At 36.7% G+C, this 26,221-nt stretch overlaps 1 protein-coding gene across 2 annotated transcripts in view; it reads right to left on the bottom strand.

The window, feature by feature from the left end:
• Window positions 1-25,506, bottom strand: part of pcbp4 (poly(rC) binding protein 4) — a 58,289-nt gene extending 32,783 nt beyond the window's left edge. For both annotated transcript variants that reach the window (XM_088636645.1, XM_088636646.1), the window contains exon 1: window positions 25,224-25,506. The gene's annotated coding sequence lies outside the window, so the exon portion shown is untranslated. The remainder of the gene's footprint in view (window positions 1-25,223) is intronic.
• Window positions 25,507-26,221: the final 715 nt, after the last annotated feature.

Raw genomic sequence — 26,221 nt, 5'->3', positions numbered from 1 at the left:
ATGCAGACTGATAACTTAACGAAACTTAAGAGATTTAAATGAAGTCCGCCTTTTATTTCAGGTCTTTCTGGTGCATGTGCTCTTTTGAAGGTCGCTTCTTCCTGAATTTCCTGTGCTGAATCTCAAGGAACAGAATCCCGAAGATGCACAAAACCCTCTTTGTAGTGCTACTGCTTAAATTAGCATTCAGGCCGGGAGCTTAGGAATTACTTGGGTACTAGTGACCTGGTTTATGCTGTGATTCAATCAGCTTTACTTAGGATTAGTTGGGAGAGTGAAAATGAGGTAAAGGTGCAGTTATGTTAACCTGCTGTTCTGAACACCAATTCTGGTCTGAGTGCTGAATTAACTCTGATTTGAAAATGGGATATATCCCATTTCTGAACTTCCTGGATTCAATTTAATGGCTCTAACATTTTTTTTAATAAAACTTTCTTCATATCGATTTGGTTTTAGTTTACAGATCAAAGTCCTGAGTTCCACTTATTAAGAAAAAGGTTGGTATGATCTGAGCCCTGAAATCTCAAAATTAAATTTTCTAGCTATGGAATCCAAATACGAGGGTCTGGCTATAAATTAAATAAGTGGAAGCAATAACATGGTATTGAGCCCTTTATTTAATTGGATGGTCTACAAAACCAGTGCAGATATGATACTTCTTTAACACCAGTGAAACATGAGCTGTATCCACTTTGAAACTGTAGTTTTAAGGTATTGCCCTGGTAATATCCAGAACTGAGTGTATTTTTACTAGCACATAAATAAACAAAGTTGCTAGTATTTTATTTGAAATTTCGGGTGGTCCTACTGCCAAATACTGGTCCAAAATTCCTGTCTTGTTTTGATATGCAATTTCAGTTTGATTCCCTGTATTGGAATGGTTGGCAGTTGCTCAGCAGTGCTGTCCTAGTTATTAAAGAGTCCTATGATGACATCTCACTGCCACCACTGTAGAGTATATTTGAATATTACAATCATGGATTAAGGTTTGCATATTCTGAAGCATACAAAATCCAGTGTTTTTCCGAAAACAAAAATAAAGAAAAAGTGGAAAAAAACCCCACAATGGAGCACTTTAATGTCTAAACATTTTTTGCATTTTATTCTGTGCAGATGGTAAATATTTGCAGATGTAGTTAAACGGTTTCAATGCTGCAGTAATGTTGTTAAGTTAATACTTGTCTATCACCTGTCAACATCTATTTGTGCCTAATTGCCCAAAGACCATAAACAATATTATGCACATTAGTACATGCTGCAGTCTTGTTGCTGATAACTGCAACAAATATGGACTACATTCAGTGCTTCTTTTTTCCTTATAAGAAAACAATAGAAAAAAGATGAGAAATAACAAATCTTTTGGGATATTAATTTAAGTGCTAATAAAATACATTTTCTTGTACTTTTTGTAACATTAGCAGTTTGCATTAAAAAGCAAAATGAACACACTGAAAATGTGCAATACATACGGCCCTATCTCTTCAAAGCAGAAATCTCAGACTGTGGATCTGATATATGTTTTGCATAACATTATGGAAATACATTATTAAATTACAAACTATGTAAGTCTAGGTCTTTTTCAGATTAGCATTATACAATACAAGCAGTCTGCGTGAGTGTAGCAGAAAGCTATATTCAAATAATTATGACAAGAAAACCTAATTCCTGGCTTTGAAAAAAACATGTCATTCCTGGAAGGAGACATTTGCAGATTGAGTTACTAGCCTCTATTCCTAGCTCAGACCGCTCATTCGAATGCCGATGGGTGTTCTCTGGGCAGGGCACGCATGGCTGAGGCCTGACGCCTGTACCCAGCCTGCTGTGGTGCTAAAACAACACAGGCCACACGAGAGGATTCCTCTGTTTGAGCCTAAGAAAAACACGGAAAGGTCTTGTTAAATTTTTGGGCTCGGGGAGAGAGGTGTCAGCTGCGCACTCGCGGCCATTTCGACTGTAAGCCTCTGATCTCTCCAGGCTCTCTCAGCTGTTGGGGTGGGGGACAGCTGTGCTGAAGCCTTTAAAAGGCAGGGAAGAGGATGATGGTGGTGGGGTACGGGACAGTCTTGCTGAGTGCATGACAGGAGTTTTCCTTAGATTCATACAGAAGTTCAAAAAGACTACAGCTCCGGCTGTGACAAGATGCTAAATTGGGGTTATTATTTTAGCATTGTATAAATGCTGAAAACAGTTTTCTGCTCATGCTCAAAGTCAAAACACTTGAATGAAATGCATTGAACTTTATGGACATTAATGGACATTTTTAATTTTATGTGTTCTTAATTACCTGTTGCACTTCATACGTAATGTGTTTTATTGTTAGATGAGTTTGAAATGGTACCCAACAGGCAAGGAAGCTCCCCTCTCTTTATTTTACACATAGATATATTGTAATGGAACGAACATTACTCTTGGTTAGGGAGAGAATCAAGAGCAGCAGCTGGTATGACTTATGGGTAGAACAGTTATTATGTTGTAATTATGGTATGAATATAAGCTGACAAAAAATATTTATACCCATATGCCATTGATTTGTTGCAATATTATTGGCAATTTTTTATTGAAAAATATTAGCACATTACCATGTATTTTGGATGTTTCTGATTTGGGAGTATGGACACAAAATAGTGAAATGATTAAATACTGCACCAGATTCAGTGAAGATCTGTTGTGAATAAACAAATATGTATTGTACTGATCACATCACCTGATCACTAACCTCACATAGAACTGACAGCCCATAGCAATATATAACATGCTCCAAATAGATTAAATAAATAAATTACAAATATTTCATTCTAACATAGATTTTAATATGTTGAACTATTTTTATAGGTTTTATTTGTCTGCACAGAGTTTATGTGCACACTGTAGAACTATAAGTTATGTGTGGAATGTTGTTTGTTTCTTGCTCGTGGGCAGCATTCCGCCCAAAAGTTAGTCATCAGGGAACTTGGATTTTAATGGGCACATCACTTCCACAGTTGACTCTAATGAGGTCTACAGGGAGATCCTTTCTATAGTCCAATGAGGACCTTCATGCTGTATAGATCTAACCTCTCTGCTTTGGTTTGCATTTCCCAATAAAGACAAACTCTGAGGTAAAGTGCAAATAAAATATATTTTGTTAAAATTATGAATTGCCAGAACTGGGATTAATTCCATATAAAATATGTTGAAAGGGTGCAAAGCCTTTAATAAAGATTTACAATTACTCCACAAAGCAAGCAATCTTATTACCAAACAAGCTGATTTGTAGTGTAACATTTAAATACAGTATCTATACAGATATTTATGGGAATCCATAGGGTCAATGAAATGATCTTGTTTCATCATTAACTTCTGCTAGGAAATAAAGTTTTAAAAAGGGATTCTATACAGTGGAAAAAGTGCCTCTTAGTGGCAAAGTGTCAAGGAGGCTTATTTTGCAGAGTTTGAAAGGTGTCAATGTTGTGAAACAGCCCATGGCAACTGGAACATCACCTTAACCCATCACCAGTTCTTTTGTGTACAGACCCAAGACTGAAACCTTTAGTTCTTGAATCTCTGTGGCAAATTGTATGTTGCTGCCAGAAAAAGCTGCTTTAAAATCAGTTTCTTTTATAAAAGTGAGTAAATGTGTACGTGCACAGGTGTGTGCCAGAATCCAGTCTGCGTGTTGTTTGAATGCTTGCCTTGTTGTGTGTCAGATGTTGACATGGAGCTAATTAACTGTTGGAGACCTGATGATTTATCTACATTATGAAATTAGCAGCACTACAATACAAAATCATAATTTTCTCCTGGTAATTCTGTCCTTTGAAATGAATTGTTAAATCACTCAACTTAACCATGTTAAGTGTACAGTATAATGTTCTGTGTTGATTCCCCTCCCCCTCTCCTGTCTCATATACAATTGTTTACTGTGAATAAATATTACCTGCTTTCTATGCATCTTAGAAATAAGAGGTCTGAAAATAACTGGGAAAACAGATCTATTTCTCTTCTGCAAGTTGTCAGCTTAATTTAGGAGTTTATGAGTATTTTGCATACTAAATATCTGTAAATTTGTCTCTGAATATGAAGCACTTTTGTGATTTGCATTATCATCAATTGCCAGTCAGGTTGATACCACAAACTAAGCCTTTTCACTTTTGTCACCAGAGAAGGTGATTATAGGCCTTTTTATGGAACTAAACACGATGGAACTAAATGAAGTTCTTCCCATGGTTTGTTGCAGGAAGTCCTTGGACATTATGGTTTCATATTAAACACTGTCAGTTCCATTATAGATTGAAATGGCCCAGCAGCAGCACACATGAGAGTTTGGTTATCATTATGGAATTGTATTTCACGTGTTACTGTTGTTTTTTTAGTCCATATGCTATTTCTCTGTTGCATCTGGTGAGAAAGATTACATTTCAGTGAAAGCACTGCCTTGATGCATCCTGCACTGTGAAGAGGCATTCAGAACTTATTACATTACATATGAGTAACTGAGATGCCTTTTGGTTGCTTGGGATCACCATCTATCCTTGTTGCCTTTTGCAAGTAAGCTGGTCAAACATGCTTACTAATGCAGTAAATCTTCCTGGCTTGGATGCTGACCTCCCCAGCACAACTTCACTCATCATTAACCCTCTCAGATCTAATTGATACTGTTGTTGCCTTAATCACCTTCAATGTTGTACAGAATGTCAGCTAAGTACATTTCCCATTGCAGCTATACAACTCCAGACCATCCCGGTCCAAAGACATGTGTACTGCATGATTTATTAAAACTACATATGTTATAAACTATAAATAAAAAGAAGGACAGTACAGCAAACTGCAAGATATCCAGTACTCCGACAAAAAGAACCCTAGGTAATATTTTGATATTTTAGTTTTGTGAAAATAAAGTCTGAATTATTTTCCACTACAACTGTTCTGTACTTCCAAATCACTAGTGTTTATTCCATTGTCTTATCCGTTGTTTCAGTGACTTTTCTTCCGCAGTCCAGTCTGATTTTAAGATTGAGTTACATTACTTTCAAACACTGTGCATGAAATCCTTACATTCTATATTACATTATACAGTATATGCAGTACATTCAATATTGTTTTTGAATAAATGAAAACTAAAAACTGTAAGACTGTTTGTAATGGATATCACAAAAATATAATTTATCCTCCTTTGGTTTTGACAAGAAAGGTAAGGTGCTTTCTGAGGCCTTTCAATAGGTTAGGATCAGGCACTTTTTATTGGGGGGTTTTGACCATTTCTCCATGCAGATGTTCTTTAGCTCCTTAAAGTTATGTGGCTCGTATCTTGTGAAGCCTTTTCTTTAGTTTGTACTACAAAATAAAGAATTTATTCTATTTAGTTTGTACTACAAATATTCTATTAAAGTTAGGTATGTAGTTTGTAAAAGCCAATCATGAATGTTGATTTTATGCTTTCTTAACTATTTGTTCATTCTTTTCTTTATTTTATTTTTATTTAAAAAAACTTTAATTAAATCATTTGGCTATAGATTTAGTGTGCTTTAGATTATTATCCTGCTGAAAAGTCTATTTGCAACCCAGTTTGACCTTAGCGGGAATGAGGTATCTATAAAATATTCAGATATTTAAAATTTAAAATTTAAAATCTGTCCCTCAATTTTAACAAGTACACCAAGACCAGTTGAGCTGAAACACCAAAGCAAATTGGACTTACAGTCCCTTCATAGAAGGAATAAAATTATTTTTGAACATGAGTTTCACATTCTACATTAATCACAATGAGACTGTCCAAAATCTCTATTTGTATTTTATTTAACTGTATCACCAGATTGGTCTCATTTCATTTGGGTGTAAGTATACAGTAATTGCTATTTGGAAAATTCAGGTTTGTCTTATCTTGCACCGGAATTTGCCACAGACATCAAAATCAACTCCATTTTGGTCAACCTCAAATGGTAGTGTTGGAGATATTGTATTTTTGTGATACCAGAGATTTCTGAAGGTTCCTAATTGTTGCCCTTGTATGTAAATTAGCCTCTCAAAACATGATTCAAATTGCACATTTGGGTGTAACTTTCTTACTTCTCTGTTGTGTGGTAGCAACAATCCATTTAGCTTCGAACTTCTTGATAATGTGCTCCAGTCAATGGATTTTTTGATAGCCATCAGAAGGGGTGTTAAAATCGATGATCTTTTATCTTACATCTTTTCCCCATGATGACATGGCATGGAATGTTTTGCTTCTGTGTTTAGCCTTATTTAATGGTGGCAATCAAGGTGACTTCACAGCTTTTATAAACGTTCTGAGGCTATGTGAAACTACAGGTGACTAAACAACATTAAAGGATTTCATTTCCATCATTTATTTACAGGGTGCTAATGAATCTGACCATTATGCATTTAAAAATGTCATTTTGGACTGATTGATTGTTAACTTCCCTATCTGCAGCTGAGATACAGCTGAATGTCTTGGTTTTCTTCTGGCAAATATCCATAATCGCTATGTTGTGTCTAGCCATTTGTATTTTAGCCTTTCCATGGACAGTACCCATCATTTCCTTATACACTACTATACTAATATCCTACACTTACCATCAACTAATTTTATGTAATACTGTATGTTTAAACAGGTCCATTTGTTTTATGCTGTTTCATCCCCAAGGAGTAGAGAAGAACAATCTCTCTTGATATCTAATTCAATATTTCACCTCAGACACACCACGGAATGCTTTCTGGTGCCTGTTGAGCTGAATTGCTATGCTATTTACTAGAATATTTGATAAAGCAGAAAAGCAATACAGGATGCGTAACACTATGTTAAATTGATGTTTATCTACCCAAATTTAAGGATTTTGTAAAACACAGACATCGATTCCGATATACTGTATTAAAAAGCTTATTCTGTTTTACTCTCCTAGTGTTCATTTTCAGAAAAGCATTTCAATTCAATTCAAATTTTTAACTCTTCTTTTGACTCTAATGTAATTGTTTAGATTACAGCTTTTTGAAAGAAAAAGGTGGGCCTTAAAGGTCCAATAGCTTAGTGGCAGAAGGAAGAGATTGTCTCCATATAAAAACTAAATGGGCTGAATAGCATTCTCTCTTTTGTAACCTTTCTTTCTTATGCATGTTTTCTTATAGACAGATGTTTATGGACACTGCACAATGACAGGAGTGCCTCAATTAAGGAAGGCAGACTTGTTTGTGCTCTGTGGGGTGTCCAGCTGCTATGCTGACTTCTCTGACCTCCCTTGCTGGGCTAAGGTCAGGCAATTCTTTGCTGAATTGTCTCATCCTTTCTCCACACCACCCCCTTCCCTCTCCTCCTACATTATCCAGAAAACCTGAAACCCCACAAGGGAAGCAAGGGAGGAGGGCTGATCAATACCTCTTATTAGCACACCAGCCCAGACTGAGGAAGCATGGCATTTGTCTTGTGTTCCTAGTTCACTAACTGGAATCCTGCCTCATTGATAAACAACAGCAGTCGATGAGGATAATATACCCAAAGCATATTTTTAACCTTTTCTTGACCATTTTTTAATTGTAGAAGCCACGTGATGAGTATTAAAAAAATATACTGTTTTGACAAATGAGACTAAACTAGAAATTAACAAGCAAACCCATGCTATACTGTACTTCTAGTTTGTGTCTTGCAGCCTTTCCAACAGTTCTATACTTCTCAGATATTTTATAGCTTGAGGAGCTTTCTGGGGTCATAGGTTAAGTGCAGGATAATTAGGGAGAGCTGAGGATAAAGTATTGCGAGGGATAAAGATAAGAGAGCTGGGACTACATCCGATTCAGATGAGGCCCAGAAAAAAAGGAAACTTTAAAGCTCTTTGAAAAGAGTATACTAAAATATTCCTATTATCCCTAGGCAGAGCTATTTTCACTCATTTTGACGTAGTTTACGTGTGATCTTTTTAAGATCTTTCACTCAGGTCAACGAATTCATTGTTCTTGGCTGAAGTGCAGTAAAGAGGATTGGATATGTGAATTAAAAGATCTTCATAATTTAATGTAGCATTCCTTCCTGCAAAAATGTCCCTTTCTCACCTGTCTCACTCTCTCAATGATGTCTGTACACATTAATTTATAAAAGATTAAAAGGATTAAAAATATTAATAATATTTAACTACTTAATGTAGGCACTGGTTCTTATTGACCTGTATATAATCATGGTGTTTCTGTCATAAAACTATGAATGATGGTTCCTTGTATTTTCTAACAGGTCTACATGTTGTTCTAATAAAGTTCATAATTCTGATTTTCCATCCCCAAAGGCCTAAACTGATTTTGGTCCAAAAAGAAGGTAGCACAGACACAGGAAATAACTTGTTAAATGTAGACTCTGTAGACTCGCTTGCAAATAAATAACACCCTTTCTTTACTTTTATTATTAAATATTTCAAAGTATTCAGTATGTGACACGAAATGCACAAAAACAAAAACTCTTTTCGCTCAGATTAAACAACTTTTCAGGTTTGTAAAATATAACAATTTTCTCATAGAAGAGAAAAACAAGACGTTAACATTTTCTGTGTAACTATGGCAAAATTAAAAGAGATGCTCAATCTTAAAAAAGGGAAGCCATATTTCAGTCTTTACCGCCGAAGACCCCTTTTTCTTTCTGTTCTGCTCCAAACAATGTTTTAGGACTGTTTGTGATTTTTACCCATGCTACAGATGGCAGCTCTAACACAAAATCTCATTACTTCTCTCTGTGATAAGCAGGACTCTGATTGGCACGTGTTTTTCCTTTACACTGTTTATAGTACTCTGCCAATGCTGTTTGCAGCTCACTTAATCTTATAACAGCTAAATTAGAGAATTAGGAATACAAACCTTCCCAGGATTTTAAAAGACATACGCTATTATGCCATCTGACGTCATTCTTAGTGGTGATAAATAGTAAAGGTCTGGCCTAAGTGGTAGAATTAATATTAAATGTGTGTCTGCAACAGCTGACGCAGCCATTTCATGTACTAAGAGCTTGTGCTGGATAGGAAGGACTGACTAAAGTTGTCTGTCTGAAAGTGAAGAGGGCACACCTAAGGCTGTCTCCAGATATCCCAGCCAGACTGCTAAAAGAGTAGTCTGTTTTCCAGATTACAAGTCCTATATCTCTTCTATTATAAGAATTTTGTACATATTAACTGAAGGGGAAACTGAATAGATTGTTTTCCATGTATTTTGTCACAATAACCGCCCACCCTCCATTATCAGAAAGTTGCTCATTGGTGGTAAAAGACTATCCTGGAATAGGTGATCTAAATCTATTTCAATTATTGATTCTTTTGTACGCTTCAAACGAAGTGTTTCTAAAATGCTTGGATAAATGGGCTACTATCATCTGAACAAGGAAAGTATATTGACCCCTTTTACAATATTAATGTTTTCTTATGTTGTATTCTTCACCTAAAGATGTCACATGATTGGTGATGAGCACCATGATAGGCAGCATTTTACTGGACTTGAGTTGTAATTGAACTTATGATTAGGAGTCCGTCCTCCTTGAAGCAATAGTTGATTCCAAAAGAGGCCCTGTTCAGATAATCAGGGGTTTCTTCTTGAAGTAACCCTTGGTCAGTCAATCTAACCTATAAGATGCAGGTTAATAGACATGCCTGTATATCAGTGAGACAGGCTTTGCTACCCATGTAATAGTGATTGGAAAATGTGGAAAACACTTGAATAATAAAAAGAATCCCAGTGCCTTAACAGTTTAGAAATTAAGCTTTGGAATCACCATTTGAGATATTCTCCAACTGTCGTATCTGTAACGCTGTTTTAAGACTGTAAACATGGGATATATAGGTTCTGTTTGAAACTATCCTGAAATACTTTATGCATTCATGACATCATAGATGGCAGTTTGTAGCACCTAAAGAATGATCTTTCTTAGGTTATACATTGCTAAAAAGCTAGGATTTATTTTATTTAGCTTTCCCAACTTATTTATTTATTGAGCTCAGGTAACATAAAGCACATCTTTATGTTACCTGAAGAAGACCACACCTGAAGAAGGCTCCATGGCCGAAACGTTGTGTTCTTTCTTCTTTTTTTTTTCAGCATGGAATAAACCTATTACTTGTTCCTTTGCAGCCTACGGATGCTGATGCAGCTACCCACCTGAACTACATAAAGCACATCTGTCATCTTCTTCTGTAACCGATGTCATAATATACTGTGTACCTGTAAATTATTTGTAATGTACAATTAGTTCATATTTAGCAAAATAAGGCATAACTTCATCCTTCACAAATTTCATCTTTATGGTAGATTAGCTGCTTTCATTTACACATTTCTGCCAAATTGTTTTCCGGTGCTGCCTCTGCTTTCTGTCTAGATTATTAGATCATTTAAAATTTACTCACAGCACAAGTCACATTTTCTGCGTGCTTTCTTTTAATTCTCTTAAAACCTTATGTGCCTCTCTTAAGATTCTACTGTAGTGTGCAACTTTCCAGTAAAACAATGTAAGCAAAAAATGTGTGCAGTTATCAAGCTTACAATATTTTGCTTAAAATAAAGACGTTTGTTTTTTAAACTAAAATGATCTACAGGGTTTTGAGTTTTGTCTAAAGTAACTGAAGTATTGTGGCCATGCACAAGCTGATGAAAAATACAGATAAAATCATGAATTACACTCAGGACATATTTTTTAAGGTAATGTTATACTCTTATGATACATTTTTATAGTTAACTTATTTTGTTGGAATGATAAGCAAGTTCTATTATTGATAACATAAGAAAACACGTTGCTGTATTTAAAGAGGACTAGACTATACATTCCAAACAAACACACCTCATAATTTTATGCATGTTTCTCATACTATTAAAATGGATCCAAGCACCTAGAGTGCTTTCTCCTTCTCATACTAGACTAATACTGCATATACATAATCAACACTTCCAGCTACACTCTATAAGCACACCGTTTTGCACAGAAAACTCAAAAAACATTAATTGCACTTATCATGTGAACTACTGTAGGAAATTGCAATGGAACATGTACTGTATTGTCTCTCCCCATGAAAAGAATTTACGGAGTCATGACTCCATAGCCTGATCCAATGTAAATGACTTTACACCCCTGAGCACCCTCGTCCCATCAGAAGGACCAAGATGCCTTTCTGATTATAAATGATCAAAACCAGCTGGTTAAGAAAACAATTGAATTCAAGAAATGAATTGATTTGTCATTATTCTAAGGTAATATGCTTCTTGATTATATATTTTAGTTATTCAGCTTAATCAAAACAGAATTGTGGCCTCACAATGCCTAATGTTATGTTCTCTCAGTACTGGCTAGATGCATGTTAAGTAAGCAAATTTGGAATGATGTGTGTGTATACTGTATATAAGTCCTGCATCATTCAAGCTTGTTTTTGTCCCTTTACTGAGATTTTCACTGTTACTTTGAAAGTCAGTTCCAATGATGTCCATGTTTCACAAAGCACCTGAGATAGGACAATACAAAGTTCTCTATCATCCCAAATCAAAAATGTACAATTTAATTCACCAAGGTCTAGAAGAAGAGGATTCTTGCTGTTAGTCAATAATTGAGCCTTTGCATGTCATAGTAATCTTTTAAGAGATTAGCAAGCAATGGTTAAGATGCATACTCCTGCATACTACATACTGAACATTCTTCAAATAATCAAGGACCTTTATTTAAATGCCCAGTTTAGTGATATCCCAAACCTCAAAAATCTGACAACCAGAGCAAAATAAGGATCTGAGGAATTAATCTTTTTTTTATAAGTATTGGAATATTTTGTATGCAAAATCATGAGGAATGGAATCTGAACTGAAATCTTTCATTTTTCTTAACTTTAAGCCTCAGTAGTGTACAGTATATTGAGGTTTCCAGACAAGGTCTCTTGTTGGAGATCTGATTCTCAAAATTAAGCCTTCCATGTTTAGTTTAAGTGGAAGAAACTGTGACATAAGACATAAACAGACGTAAACAGATTTCAACTCAGCATTTCCCTCCACAAGTAATCTCTGTATTGCAATAATGGACAGATGCATAGAAATAATAAAAAGAAAATCCATGATACTAAGAAACTGATTAACATGCATATCATACACAAGAGGAATTCTTCCATATTAAGAAAGCCTGCCTTATTTACATGCATTCACCCCTTCCTCCTTGATTTTAAACTAAAAACAGCAATGAACAAAGAAAAGCATAATCTTGCACTCAATGATCAGTAGCTGCCTCAATACAGGAGGACACCAAAATGTTATGGCATGTATTACAGAGTACAATTGCATCACAATCTAAAAGAAAAAACAACATCTGATCACTGGGCCAGAAATAGCATAGGCATTGTTACATATTTTTAGAACTCTGAAGCAGAAGAGTGAAGCAGAACTCATACAGCAAAGAAAAAACATCTGTCTGTAATAGTGCTGCAAACCTATATTTATTATATACTGTATCTATATGTATTATCCTTATGAAATAGTATATAATATATGGTAAAATATATAATTGCATTATAGAGATTTCATTTTATTTTAAGCAACTGTACTGCTTAACACAGATAAGCAAGATTATTAGATGTTACTTGTCAATCTGGTCCTAAGCAAAAAAAAAAACAGACTCCAATCCAAGGAACCAGGTCATGTTGGAATGGTAGAACTCGGTTATGTCAGCCATACTTTTTTTGCCAACAGAGGATTACAATAGACAAAAGGGAGATAAAGCCGCTGTTCAAAATTCTAAGACGACAAATGGAGAGGGAAGGTGGCACTGCCTGACTCATTCTCATCAGGCTCTTACAGTTACTAAAGGCTAAGGTCTGGTAATGTGATAGGTGCACTAACATTATTGGAGTGAGAGAAAGAAGCAGGCAGTACACTAGGCACACACAAAGCCAATGCTTTGTCTGCTGCTGTCTGTGCTGACTCCACAGGGGCACACCTCGGTGCCTTACAACTGCACACAGATTCAGGCTGACTCGCCACTTGGGTGGGGGTGGGGGGCTACTTGACTAATGATTCTATTTCGGTCCTTGCCGCTTTTAAAATTTTAAATATACACTCGCAGACTAAAGGGAGCCCGGGGATGTTTTGCAAATAGCTACCTGCTTCATTTTTTTTATTCCACTCTGTCCTTCCCAATAAAGGATCCAGGATTGCCATGACTCCTGGAGCTGATTTTGGAATGGGATATAGTTTTTGGGTGGATGGGGAATAAGCAAATAAGTGAAACAGTATGTTTAGCGAACTATGGCATTTTAAACCTGTACTCGATACATATTTAAAAAGGTACTGCTTTTGAGCCTCTGCACTCAGTGTTGGACCCCATGGCTCTCACTGAAAGATTTATCTCGCTATACTTTGGACATGAATCACAATGTATGTTTGCCTTAGAATGATAGCACTGGTAGTACCAGACATGCCATACACTATGCTGTTTGTTTTCACGTTTTTCACTTTTTTGTTTTTCACTAAATCAACTTCATGTTTCTTCTAAAATTTCATACACTGTTAATGTATCTAAGACTAGTTATTATGTATTTTGATCTACTGAAGACTGTACAAAACTATTTTGCCAAAGTAACTCAGACAGACCTTAAAAAACAGCTCTCCATCAGGGCTTGAGCACAGGTATCTCTTTAACTACTTTTAGCAAGACTTCCTGAGCTACCTTTCAAGGAAGGAATAGCTGGGAGTCTACCAATAAGCACTATTAAATACAATCTGATGCCACAGAGGTTTAAGAGGTTCTTAGTATAAGAATCAAAATGATCTGGGATATGGCTTGTACTACACATTACTACCTCCTCAAACATTAGTCACCTATAGGACTCCAGTCTTGCTGACTTGGTTACCACAGACAGATGCAATCACATCTTTACTCTGTAAATGAGGTAGGTTATTGGCAGGTTTCAGAGACTACAGGGATACATGTGTCAGCTTATCAGTCAGTAATTTATAGGAAAACCCTTCCCCCCTCCTACTTCCTGGAATATTGCTTCTTTTCATTATTGAAACAGCCCTCATCTTTGGCTCTTCCTTTCTTTCTTATTAAATCTGTGATTCCGGGAGTGCATTAGCAAATTAAATCCAGGACATGAGTCACCGCTGCTGCTGTAGCCTTCTCTTCTCAGAACCTATCAATTGAGAAGTGTATGGCGTTGTGGTCTTTACACATTCAAACTGCGTCTCTGCTTTAGCTGGTTTGTCTCCTCAGCTCCTATTTTGCTCCATGACAAAGAGGTCCTTATACGCGGATATGGAAGAATGCAAGAACCTGAAGAAACTCAGTGAATGCAGACATCAATGAATAAACATGTCCTTGCACCCACACATAGTCTTTACGTACTGTAGTTAGCATTTAAGCAGCGTCTTAAAATAACATAGGGTGCCAAACATACTGTATTTGTTGCAAAGTTATAGTAACTTCAAGAAGACTTAAAGTTAAGATAAAATATTCCTCAGACTTATTCTGCAGAAAGATCAGAAAATAAACATGCCTTTGTTTCTTTTTTTTTTGTTTGTGTAAAAGAAAGTGAAATATTTAGTAGTTTGCATGTAGACTGTGCTCTTACTGTAGGACCCTTTCAGATTGCAACATGACTGCACCCTTAAGCTACCTTCTTCTGCCTCATGTTTCTCACTTCTGACCTTTCAATGAAGCTTTCTGCAAAAAGTAAAAATGCAACAACAAATGTCTAGGATTATTAATTGGTTAATAGGTTGATAGTTTCGTTTTTCACAAAAGGAAAAAAATCTTTTAAGGTTGCTTGTTTTATTAACTTTGCCGTTATCGCTGTAGGGTATGCAGCTATAACAGTATTTGTAACATAGACTGACACACACAGAGAAAATATCTCTAAAGAGTTTCAGGTATGAAGTGATAAAATGTCAATAGTGACATGCAATCTAAAGCAAAAATCACTTTGTACTGTATGTCCTTGAGGTCCCTAGAATGCCAATGCTTTTCTGATTCCAAGAGCAGAATATAAAGTCTTACCTCAGCTCTCCCTGGGAAATGGAAATCTGTGATGCCTTTGATTAAGAAGAGGATCTATGACTTTTTTTTTGTAGTCCATGACCCTTTCTGCAGTGTCACCACCAAACAGGACATTACTCTGTGTCATGTACTCATTGATAGGACGTGAAGATTTATAGAAGTTACCATGGTTGCATGTCAAGGATCAAATCTTGAACTTTTCAATAATCTGGCCTACCTCTTTCTAACCCTTCAGTTTATATACTGTATACACAGCGTCTACAGTTCAAATATTGGGTGTGTATTTTTGCTTTTTATAAATGTACTTTCAACTGTTTTATCTATTGGCATTTTAGCACTTTCAGCAAACAGTAATGCAGAAGTCTCAGACATTAAATCTTTGTGTTTTGATCTAGATTTAGGAATTTGCCTTCTAACTGGCAATGCCATACTTAAAAAAAAAGATGTCCTACTGTATGTGTCAGTAATAAGCATAAGACAGTTTAGAACTAGTCTATCATATCTGGTTGTGCATGATGTGTAACGTTCATGTAGTGTATGGGTCAGGTGAGAAAATAGTTTTTCCTTTTTTTAAAGTATGGTTCTGTTTCTCTTTGACACTCATTCTGCATTGGAGAGCACTTAAAAATCTAGTTCCTAACAAGGAAAGGTTCCATTCCCTTTTCTCTCTCTGTGGTGTGGAGGGATTATGCCACCAGGGATTAAGGATGGCATTTCAGTCAGTTAACTCGGCTATTCTCAGAGCCATTGTCATATAGTCATTTTTGGTTACAGGGATTTGAAAAGCAGACTCCTATCTGTTAAATAATCGTGCAGTCTTGCCTGAATAGGAAAATAGAGAAAAGGCCAATCACACGCTTTTGTTTTCTTCAGCAGCTAACCCAGTTTCAGTGGGGAGGCCTGAAGATTTTCTATTTAACAAGACAAGTCATTTGACCTAATTCCTTCCAAAGTAAGATGTACCAAGAGATAAGGCTAACATGCTTTCATTAACTTCAGTTGTGTGGATTATGTGAATTATGGCGTTTTGAAGGCAGGGACCTTCAGCAGAAATGGACCCTGATCTCAATACAGCTAAAAAGATGTTATTGCTGCATTGGAAACCTCCCCTGGTATCACTGGATCCTACCCTGTATTGATATTATTTGTACTGTATGTACAGTAGCTTTCTACTTGTTCACTCTGTGGTGCCTAGGCTGGGGAGCACAGTGGTGGCTTGGAGTGCTGTAGCAGACATTATCAACTCTTTACTATTGTACATAGTGCCTCATAGTCCCCTACTGTAGCTCTTTCTAGGTGTCCTTTGGATTGAAGCGTGGAGCGAGTATCTGTATATGGTTGCATTACACTGTTTTGTTCGTATTTTGTTTTGGCTTGGAAATTAGGAAATTGACATATGTATGTCATATAACAAAAAGTTCATTATAAGGGTGTTTATAATCTCTAAACATTACATTACAGAATGTAATCTTCATGGTATGGCACTTTAAGATAATGAAAAATGGAGCTCTGATTGCATACAACAATAATGCTGCAATTCAGTGTCAGTGACCATAAAAGTATTTGATAATAGAGAGCTTTTGATGTGCTTTTTCTGATGAGAAGTTTATTTACTCAGAAGGCGTGGGAATATTAGCAGTGAATTGGTTTGAAAGAAGTTACCATGAATTGTGGACTGGCTCCCAAATTCAGCCTGTATCTTTTATTGCTATGGGCTGACATTAAAAAACAAGACAGTACAAACGAAAAACAGCAATTTACTGTATGGTTGAGACTGGTTTCTGAAACATGAGCTGAGATTTTACAGTCAGACTAAACCTTATAGTAAATGTGATCTTAAATAGAATGACCCCTAAAATCTTTTTTTTTTCAATTGGTCAGGGCTTTCACATTTTAACTAGGCTTAGCTTTAAATCAGACCTCAAGCAGTTTGAATAATGAAATTTCACTTTCCTTTATACCCCAATAATTGAGGAAGGCTATGGTACATAAGATATTGAGAATACTGATTTACATTCTCTTGGATCTAATTACTTTTAAATAGAGTTCAATTTAAATACAAGCTGTTAACCTAACCACAAATTAATTTCTGAGTACCTTGTCTTCCAATAGGAAACAAACCCTTTTTTTAAACCTCTGTTCTCAGTCAAATATATCTTACAGCATTGAAATGCTTCACATAGCATGAAAGATGGCGATAATTAAGTAATGGAAAATCTTTATTTAACTGCATTACCTATTTAAATGATTTCTGGATTTAATTGCACTGACATGTATATCAAACACCTGTTTTATTAACAGATTGCCCGTTGCTTCTAATTCCTTGCAAAGCATGGACTGTAGTCATTTTCTCTTTTGAAACCGATGACACTGACAGACTCACACCAGTGTACGGTGAACTTCAAAAAATATATATTCCGGCTGTTTCTTTGCTGTGTCATCTAACATGAAAAGGTTTCAATATGAATGAATAAAATCCCATACCAATACTAATAATTATGACACGTCAAGGTGCTTTATAATAAAAAGAAAATCAAAACATCAATATCAGCCCCAAACCCAGTTTGGCTGAGGAAGGCGATGCAGTCTAAGCAGCTTCATAAGGCAGAGGGCTTTTTGCCCTTTAGGGTACAGGAGAGTGCTGTTCACTTGGGAGAGAGACGGAAAAGGGGAGTGCAGCCTCCCGTAGCCCGCCATGCGGTTCAAAGAGGAAGAAGGGTAGGGGTGCTGTCACGATTGTTACTCCTCCTCTTAAGGGCGCTCCAGCCCTTCCTCGTTTTGTCCCATTCCCCACACCTGTTTCTTATTCCAGACCCTCTTTAGTTCCACCTTTAAAGCCAGACGCAGGTGACTGCTCGGGGCTTCTCATTGATTTCCGCATCGTGAGAGCCCGGGGTCCTGCTGCATCTGGCTCCGTTATGGTTTTAGTTTCTTGTTCCTCATTCCCTGCCCCGCCGGTCCCGACCCGGTTCTGGTTTTAACTTTGGATGATTCCCTGGTCTTGGACTAAACCTCCCGTCTTGGATTCCCCCTCTGGATTTACCCTTGGATTGTTCGCCCTGGATTCACTCCCCCCGGACACCAGCACTGCATGGACACGCCCCCCCTGTCTCCTGACTGACTCCAGCATGATATTTTTCCCTATTGTTTCTTCACCTTTCGGATCGTGTCGTCCGCATAGGGCCCGGAAAGAACTGTTCCTGACAGGTGCCCCCCTTTATATACAGAAGGGTGCAGTGGGGGAGGCAAAGGTGCCAGGGAGAAGGTCAGGCGGCAAAGGCCCAGTCCACGTCCCCAGGGTGAGGGAGCAGAACGCTACGATACACGGGTAAAATATTTCAAGATAACACAGATAAACATCGAAAAGAAAAAAAATATCCCTGAATAAATCAGGAAATACAAGTTTTATGAATCTGCTTTAAACAACTTGCAAAAAAGAGACAGAGAATGGCAGACTCATACATCTCCAGTTAAAGCAATTCCATAGTTTATGTGTATAATTGTAGAAAGCCCCATTGCCTAAATATATGGCACCTTGTTGCGGGGATACAGCAAATCAGAATCTATTGATCTGAACTGTCGGGGTAAAGTGTATTAGCTCAGTAAGTGTTTGAAGTAGCGAGTAGCTAGATTTAGTGCTATATAAGTCAGGAGAAAGATTTTAAAACCAATACAAATCCATAGCAAGCCAATGAAGGGAAGCCAAAACAAGGAATGACGTACAGTATTTGTACCAGTTGAATCTAATCTGGTTAAAATTCAATCATCTTAATTTTAAACATACTGATTTCTTTTTTGAAACTACACTTAAAGGCTTCAGTAAACAGTGATACTGCCTAGAATATAGTACAGTTTTCTACACTAATCCAAGCTAGAGAAAACAAAGAACCATTTACTAAGAATCTTGCTGTGACAAGACATGACATCTCTTGCTATATATGTGATATGTGAGTTTTAAATTTTAATCTCAGGTGAAGAAGAATACCAGGAGGTCACACCTGGGTATGCACTGTTTACAGATAGCTGACCTACCTGAATATACAGGGTAGCTGACCTAGAATAACATGAAGAGGTCACACCTGGGTAGCTGACCTAAACTCCAAGCCATAAAAGACCAGGCTAAAATCATTCATGTTACATGGTTTTAGTTGAGGTCCCAAAAGCATCAACTTTGTCTTGACACCTAACTTGTTAAGCCTTTAAAAATGATTTGCCAAATTTTAACAAAAGAGACACCTCGATCAACTTAGTATACAAATCTAAATATCATCAGTGCAACTTTATATCATGATAATGAAGAATGCGTAGCAAAAGTTGAATAACAAAGGGTCCAGAATGGAGCCCTGTGGGACACCAGAAGTAACTAAAGTGATTGCAGATAACAATCTGTCTCTAATCAATACAGAAGAATTGCATAGTTAGCGGTTTTAAAGACAGTAATAAGATCCAGTAAAACAAGAAATGAAATGCAGCTCAGTCTAAAACCCTATTGATATCGTTAGCTAGCTTCCATTAGTAAGTAGAAGAAGCTTATTTCTGATACTTTGTTCTGAAAGAATAACAAACACATTACAATACTCTTTTTATGTAGAGAGAACAGATTTAATGTTTAGTTCTAACATAATGTTACAACATGAAAAGCTGTCTAGGATAAACATGACTAATTAACTGGTGTTGTTTCTAGGACTGTTGATGAACTGCAAGGTCAGTATTCTTCCACCTGCACTCTAACTTGCAACCTGCAGCTTTCGTACAGTGTAGGCTATAGCTCAGTATACCAAGGAGAGTGACAGGTGGAAGAGATAGAACAAAATTTCTCTGGGGGCTACACAACCAAGAATATTAGATCAAGTACTATTGGACAACTAAAACATATTACCCAGTGTTTTATGTTGGGCATCAAGTGTGAATCTGAAATTGCATCAGTGAACCTGGCAGGAGTCAGTGATTTTCAAAGTATGAAATATAGTGCTGCACTTAGTACTAGAGGGTGGTAATGGACATTCTAGTTTACATAAAACTGACAGATGGTCTGAAATGCCTACATCAAGAACATCAATATTGAAAATTGACAGGCCACCAGTAATTAGAGGATCGTATGCATGACCCCAGACATGAGCATGAATATTAACATGCTATGTGAGACCAAAACAATTTAGTAAATTGAATCAGCTTCAAAAGTATCACTGTGGGCATCTTCACCAAAATCCTCTTAAAGAGGATTGAGAATTCATTTTAAAAAAGCAGTGGTTGACTTAAGATGAAAGTACATTACTCCTGTGCATTCCGCTTGCAAAGCTGTTTTTTATGCAGCTTGTAATCTGCACTGGTTGCATCTCAGAAGAGTATTCTGTTTCAGTTCCTACTGTGCAAATAACCTGAGCTGCTCAACTTTTTCGGCATTTCTTACTTTGTTGTCCACAAATGTACCAACTAAACTGTATGACCAAGCAATGCAGTCATAAATATTCTAGATATTTTTCTGTTTATTGAATGAAATAATAATTTTATTATACTGTATAACTGTAAGGCAGTTTATTTAATATAGTTATCACTGGCAGCAGATGAAATGTCATTCCACACCATGTCTTTTTTGTGTTGTCATTATACAGTATGCTGTAAGGACTGCTGGGGACACAGAATAGTTCTCCACTTCAACAGCAGGTCTTACTGTAAGTGGTTTATCTTTGAATTGCTTCTTGAAACAAACTTTTCACTTGAAACAAACAGCATGTGTGATGTGGTTTGACATCTCATTGTTTACTTGGCCTGTGACCTCATCAACTTCAACCACTGGGTTTCAATGACAGCACTGGGAAACTAGTGGCGGTTGTGGGTGTCAGCACCCCTGCAAGTGTGCCATAATTTCTGAGGGAACGGAAGGCCTCTGGGAGACCATAATGGTAGGATGGTATGATGGAGAAATAAAATATTTTACTTTACATAGTTGACTATTGTGTTTTTATGTCCCACATAACACACATAGACACGTAAAAACAGACTTGAATCATAGAAAAACAGAACAGGATGAAGTGCCTCATGCTTTGGTGCACTGCTCTTGCACTGCACATGTAGCCAGTGTAGATTGTAGCATTGATTACAATAGATGAGTCTACAGGAGCAGCAGATGGATGGTAAGCGTAGCTTAGCTATTAGGAGACCAATAACCCCAAGCTGCCTCTGAAAGCCAAATACACAGATTAATTGAAAGCAGATATGAGGTATTTTTATCTAGAACTAAATCTGTAAATGGCAGATTTTTCTAAAAGGAACATGGAAGAGTTCCTGGCTTAACAGCACTCATTCAGCTCATACCACATCTGCATCAGACATAAAAAAATCCAGATCACGACCAGTGTTGAACTCATTTAACAACAAAGCCTTGTTTGTTAAAGACAAGACGTCAGGCAACTGATATGCCAAAAACAGCCTACATTTCAGTAGTGAAAACCAACCAGATTGTTGAACAAAGAATCTGCGCCAATGGGAATTAACAATATTGATACTTCTTTTAACAGAATCTATGGGGAAGAACCCTCTGATTTGTGTTGATCAGAAAAACACTCCTTTATGCAATGTTGAGTGATCACAGCCATTGTGTAGTCCATATGTCAATGACAAGATGTTACTAATGAAATATAAATTGTGTGAGAGAGTACTGCAATAATTGTTGTTTCCCCTGCAAAGGTAACTGGTGCCAGTCTAAAGCATACAGTGGCCTAAGTCAGTAAGAAGACATGTGAAACTCTTCAGTTTTTATAGAATCGTTATTTTAAACTGTTTCATCAGTTTTGATTAATACATGAAAACCTTAAAGCTTTGCCAACATTTTCTTTGTATATTTTGGATATATTTGAGTGTAAGGGGCTGTAGCGTACACTGTTGTAGCATTAGCAAAGTGGCATGGAAAAAAAGGAGCAATTTCAAAGCTCTCAAGACTCTCCAAGGAATAGCAGGCAAAGTAAAGCATGAGCACAAAACATTCGATTGCAAGGTTACAGGTTAATAACTTACTTCAGGGAAAAACCCGGTCATGTTGCATTTATCAACATTTTGCATGTGGAAGTAGCCTGGGAGTGCTGGATATGGATTATTTGGACATATTCATGTGTAAACCTTCACATTATGCAAAGAAGCACTCAGTTTTTACAGTCATTAGTGTTGTATAAAACAATAGCATATAAATCTGTGCAATACTAGAGTTAATGGTCTCTTAATGGCTTTGTGGTTAAGCTGCAGAATAGCAACATTTTAACGCTCTGGAAGGATATGCTTTATAAGTCTAAAGAGCAGCAATGAACTAATTAAGAATATTACACTGAAATTAATGATATTTTCCAATTAACAGTTGTGATGTTATTAATTAAGAGTGATCCACATTTGAAATGGCAGATTCAAAAGGCTTTTAGTGATAAATGTTCTTTTGTCTTATTTTTTCTTTTATTTCTGTCATACCTTTGGTCAAAATGAACTGGGGCTGTGTTTTATGACCAATTCTAAACTCATTCTGTTAAGGCTCACACAGTCAAGAGCCTTAGAGGATATCAGTTAGAATAAGGTAAAAATATTCATTTATGTGGGATAGGATGAGAAAAATTGAAATGTATCTTTTTGTTATTTTTTCAATGAATTAAAGCCTATTTTTTTTTTTTGTTTTTGGTTGAACTATTGAGAAATAGTAAAAAAGTCCAAACTTCAAAAGGTTAAACGTTTTCTTTGACAGAACATCTCTTGTCATTCAGACATTTTAAACTCAGTTCGAAACAGTTTCACACACAACTGCAAGTCTGTCTCTGAACCTTATTCGTATTGTGATTGTGACCCTAAGCCTTTTTCTTACTGAAATATTACAATCCCAAAATCATAAAAATTAAGCATCTCACATACTGTTCCAAAACCTTGTTGAATACATGTCAGCTATTTGCAATGATAATCAAAACCTGATTGTTTTTATATAATTGTTACAAATATTCTTCAGAAGCAATGTGGTGAAACAAGTGAAATATGAAGAAATAAACCATTGTGGAGATGCAATTCTAGCACCCTTTACTCTTTGGTACTTGATTTGATGATGTGTTACCATCTTCAAGCAGTAGCATTGCCACCGTCTAGCCCAAACATGGCAGATCTCAAAAGCCAGCAAGGCCAGGCTTGGGCTGTACTGGCATGGGAGACCTGTATTGCTGGAACAGTAGGTACATAAAAAAATATCTCCGGTTGTGTACTGCCTTACACATTTAAAGCACCTTACATATTATACTGTTTAAAAATGGAAAGAAAATTATAGTTCAATGAGTACGCTAGACAGATGTGCATGATAATACAGCTTCTGAGTCAACTTACTGAAAGTGGTGTGGTATTTTTTGGATTGAAATGCATAATGCGACTGGGCAGGCCCAGGACCAGTAAAGTTATTGGTCTATCAAGAAGAAAATGGATTGCTATGGATTTCTGTCTCCAGAGCAATAGGGAGCCATTGTAAGACAGTGTATGACAAACTAGGGGAGCTACGGTAGGTATAAAATATGTGGAAGTACATTTAAAACAGAACGGGAGGTACTTTTTTATACAAAAGGTTGTGGGAAATTTGAATAATCTAACCAAGTATTGAAGCCTGTACACTGTTAAGAAATGGTTGAATGAAACAGGATTAATTAGCTACCAGCAACCAAAGAAGCCAAACAAAAGGCCTCCTTTCATTTGTAACCTTTGTTATGTTCTTATGGTAAGGGTTCCTGTCACCTACATCCATGTTGCAGATACAGGTTGAAGCAGATGGTGGTCCTGAAAATAGCAAGGTACTGTGTAAGCTCGCCAGGACAAGACAAGCACAAGACAAAAGTATTAATGAAACTTTATAAAACCTTTGGTGGAAGAACCATCTCATTAGAGATCCACCCAAGGGATTTACCTTGGAATTACACTGCAAATGAGTAGCAAATAACCGCCATTTTTTTGTTTTCAGCTTCAAAGAATATTTTTATTTAGGGAAAGGGATGGGATTAGACAACAAAGGAAGTTAGTGTATTGGCAAAGGTTTTTATATTTGAGTGTTTCTTGAATAGCTTCTGTCTCTGTAACGAGGGAAGGGTTAGAACCGAATCGCAGGTTGCGTCGTTTCACAATCACACTTAATCGTTGGTATACAAGTACAGTATGTCACTGAAGATTTTCGCCTGTGCGTATTGCACAACAATTCATAAACCTTTTTTTAACGAGTCACCATAACGTAAAAAGGGAATTGCACTCTTCAGTAAGTACTACTTCAGTTATGTTTTGGCAATTACAGAACAACACAAAGGGCAAACTACTGTACGTTGAAGCACGTACGGTGAGGGGACAGTGAATTAAACTGCTATTGCACACTTAAGTGTGAACATGTAGTATACTCTAATTAGTATTTAATGTAACATGCTGGAAAGGCGGATATTACCACGTTGACTAAAGTCGGGTTACCAAATGAATTCCTTTATTTATTGAGTAGGATCAGTCCATACTCTATGTTCGAATTATTGATCTTTCCATCCTGCCTTATGCCTCCCGTTTCGCTCTATATAACACAATTAAATTTTAGTGAATGATGAGGCTGTCATTCGCATTATAGTCTCGCAAGCTCATTTAAGTCTCTCCTCTCTGGACAATAACTCACAAGCGCAATTGTAGAGATATTCCTAAACAATAAGAACCTACTGTATATAATCTAGAGTGTATTCCGTCAACATCAGTCACAATCACGGAATATCTCATTTTAACCTGTTTATGGGAGAAACACAGGCAGTTCAGTTGAGCCGGTCCGCTTTGTATAAGAGAATGCAGAGCGTCAAGGCATTGGTTGTAGTAATATTCAATACTCGTGCGTTGTTTCACATTTTCTTGTTAATTTAAGTTAATGTATGTAACTTTAGTATAGTGGCCACTAAAATGTTGATTGAAAGTGATGTGATAGTCGTGTTTCCCAAAACTGCTTATCATCTACCCATGAAGCCGAAATCTGATAATTATATATATAACTAAAAAATACCATATTCATCCGAAACATGAAGTCTAAGCGATGCACGCCCCTAGTTGCTGAAACTTCAACACAAACGGCATGCTTCATGCTGAGCAACACCTAGAGCATTTCATATAACAAGTACCATAGTGTTTTCAAAACAGAATATCACAAGGTCCAGCTAGGATATGACCGATCATTATTTAAAAAGCTACGACTACGTTATCAATGGAAGGTTTTTTTCAAAGGGGATAATAAAAACTACGTTCTTACCTGTCTTTATGAGCAAAGAAAAGGCAGAAATCCTGAAATATCTATAATTCCTCGGCTGATGTCCACATTGTCAGTAAGACGCTTTACTGTAACAAGTAATCCCGATGTCACTCTGTAACAATAAACCAGCAGAGAGCAGATAAGAGGGAGGGAGGTTGGCGAGCAGGCAGGCAGTGGCTCTGGGACTACCCCAACGGGATCCAATTACAACAGACAAATGAGAGGCTAAATGAAAACAATGCACTCTGGGTAAGACCATCTGCCAAGGTCCCAAGCATTCCACCCCCACCTCTTTGCCAAGGAATAGGAAAAGAATAGAGCTCTAGTATCGTCTTGGTCCACTTTATGATTCAAATACTAGAGAGATACATTCCAAGTCTTAGGGACATCCTCATTGGTCTTCCACCCCGGTGGTGTAACGTTAATATTGTAGCATACCCCTAGCTGACGTGCTCAAGATCTTCCCATCTTCTACTCAAAATAAGACGCAGATTCAGCATCATTTGAGTGAATGAACTAGTGGAATGCGTTTTGTATTGCTTCGTGCCCCGCATATTCACAACAGTTTCCTTTCTCACAATCCCACAAGTTAAATTTAGAGAACAGTTCAGCGTGTATCATATTGGCGGCGTACAAAAGTCAGTGTAATATAATATTTACGATAATTAAATTTGGGTTTTATCTTCTTAACATAGTTTATTTAAGATGAATATTGAAAAAAAGAAATGTTTATTTTTGTTTCTAGTTTGCCTCTTCCTCCTATTTGCATGGAGTCCAAAGACAATGAAGGGACCAGGAATATCTATTATTTTATGTATGCTTTTTAACATTTTGTATGTTTTGTGTTTTATATATATATAGGTAGGAGATACTCTGCATTAGTCAATAGTTTAAGATTATGTGAGGCCACAAATGAGAAAAGATCTTTTTCACATGTTACTGGGCTGGACGGTTAATAAAGCTAATTTGTGAAGATTCTTGTGATTGTGAAGTTCATT

This window comes from Lepisosteus platostomus, chromosome 6 (genome assembly GCF_059453375.1).
Source record: "Lepisosteus platostomus isolate fLepPlt1 chromosome 6, fLepPlt1.hap1, whole genome shotgun sequence".
In the NCBI taxonomy this organism is placed as follows: Eukaryota; Metazoa; Chordata; class Actinopteri; order Semionotiformes; family Lepisosteidae; genus Lepisosteus; species Lepisosteus platostomus.
This window is presented reverse-complemented; position numbering and strand designations above follow the sequence as displayed.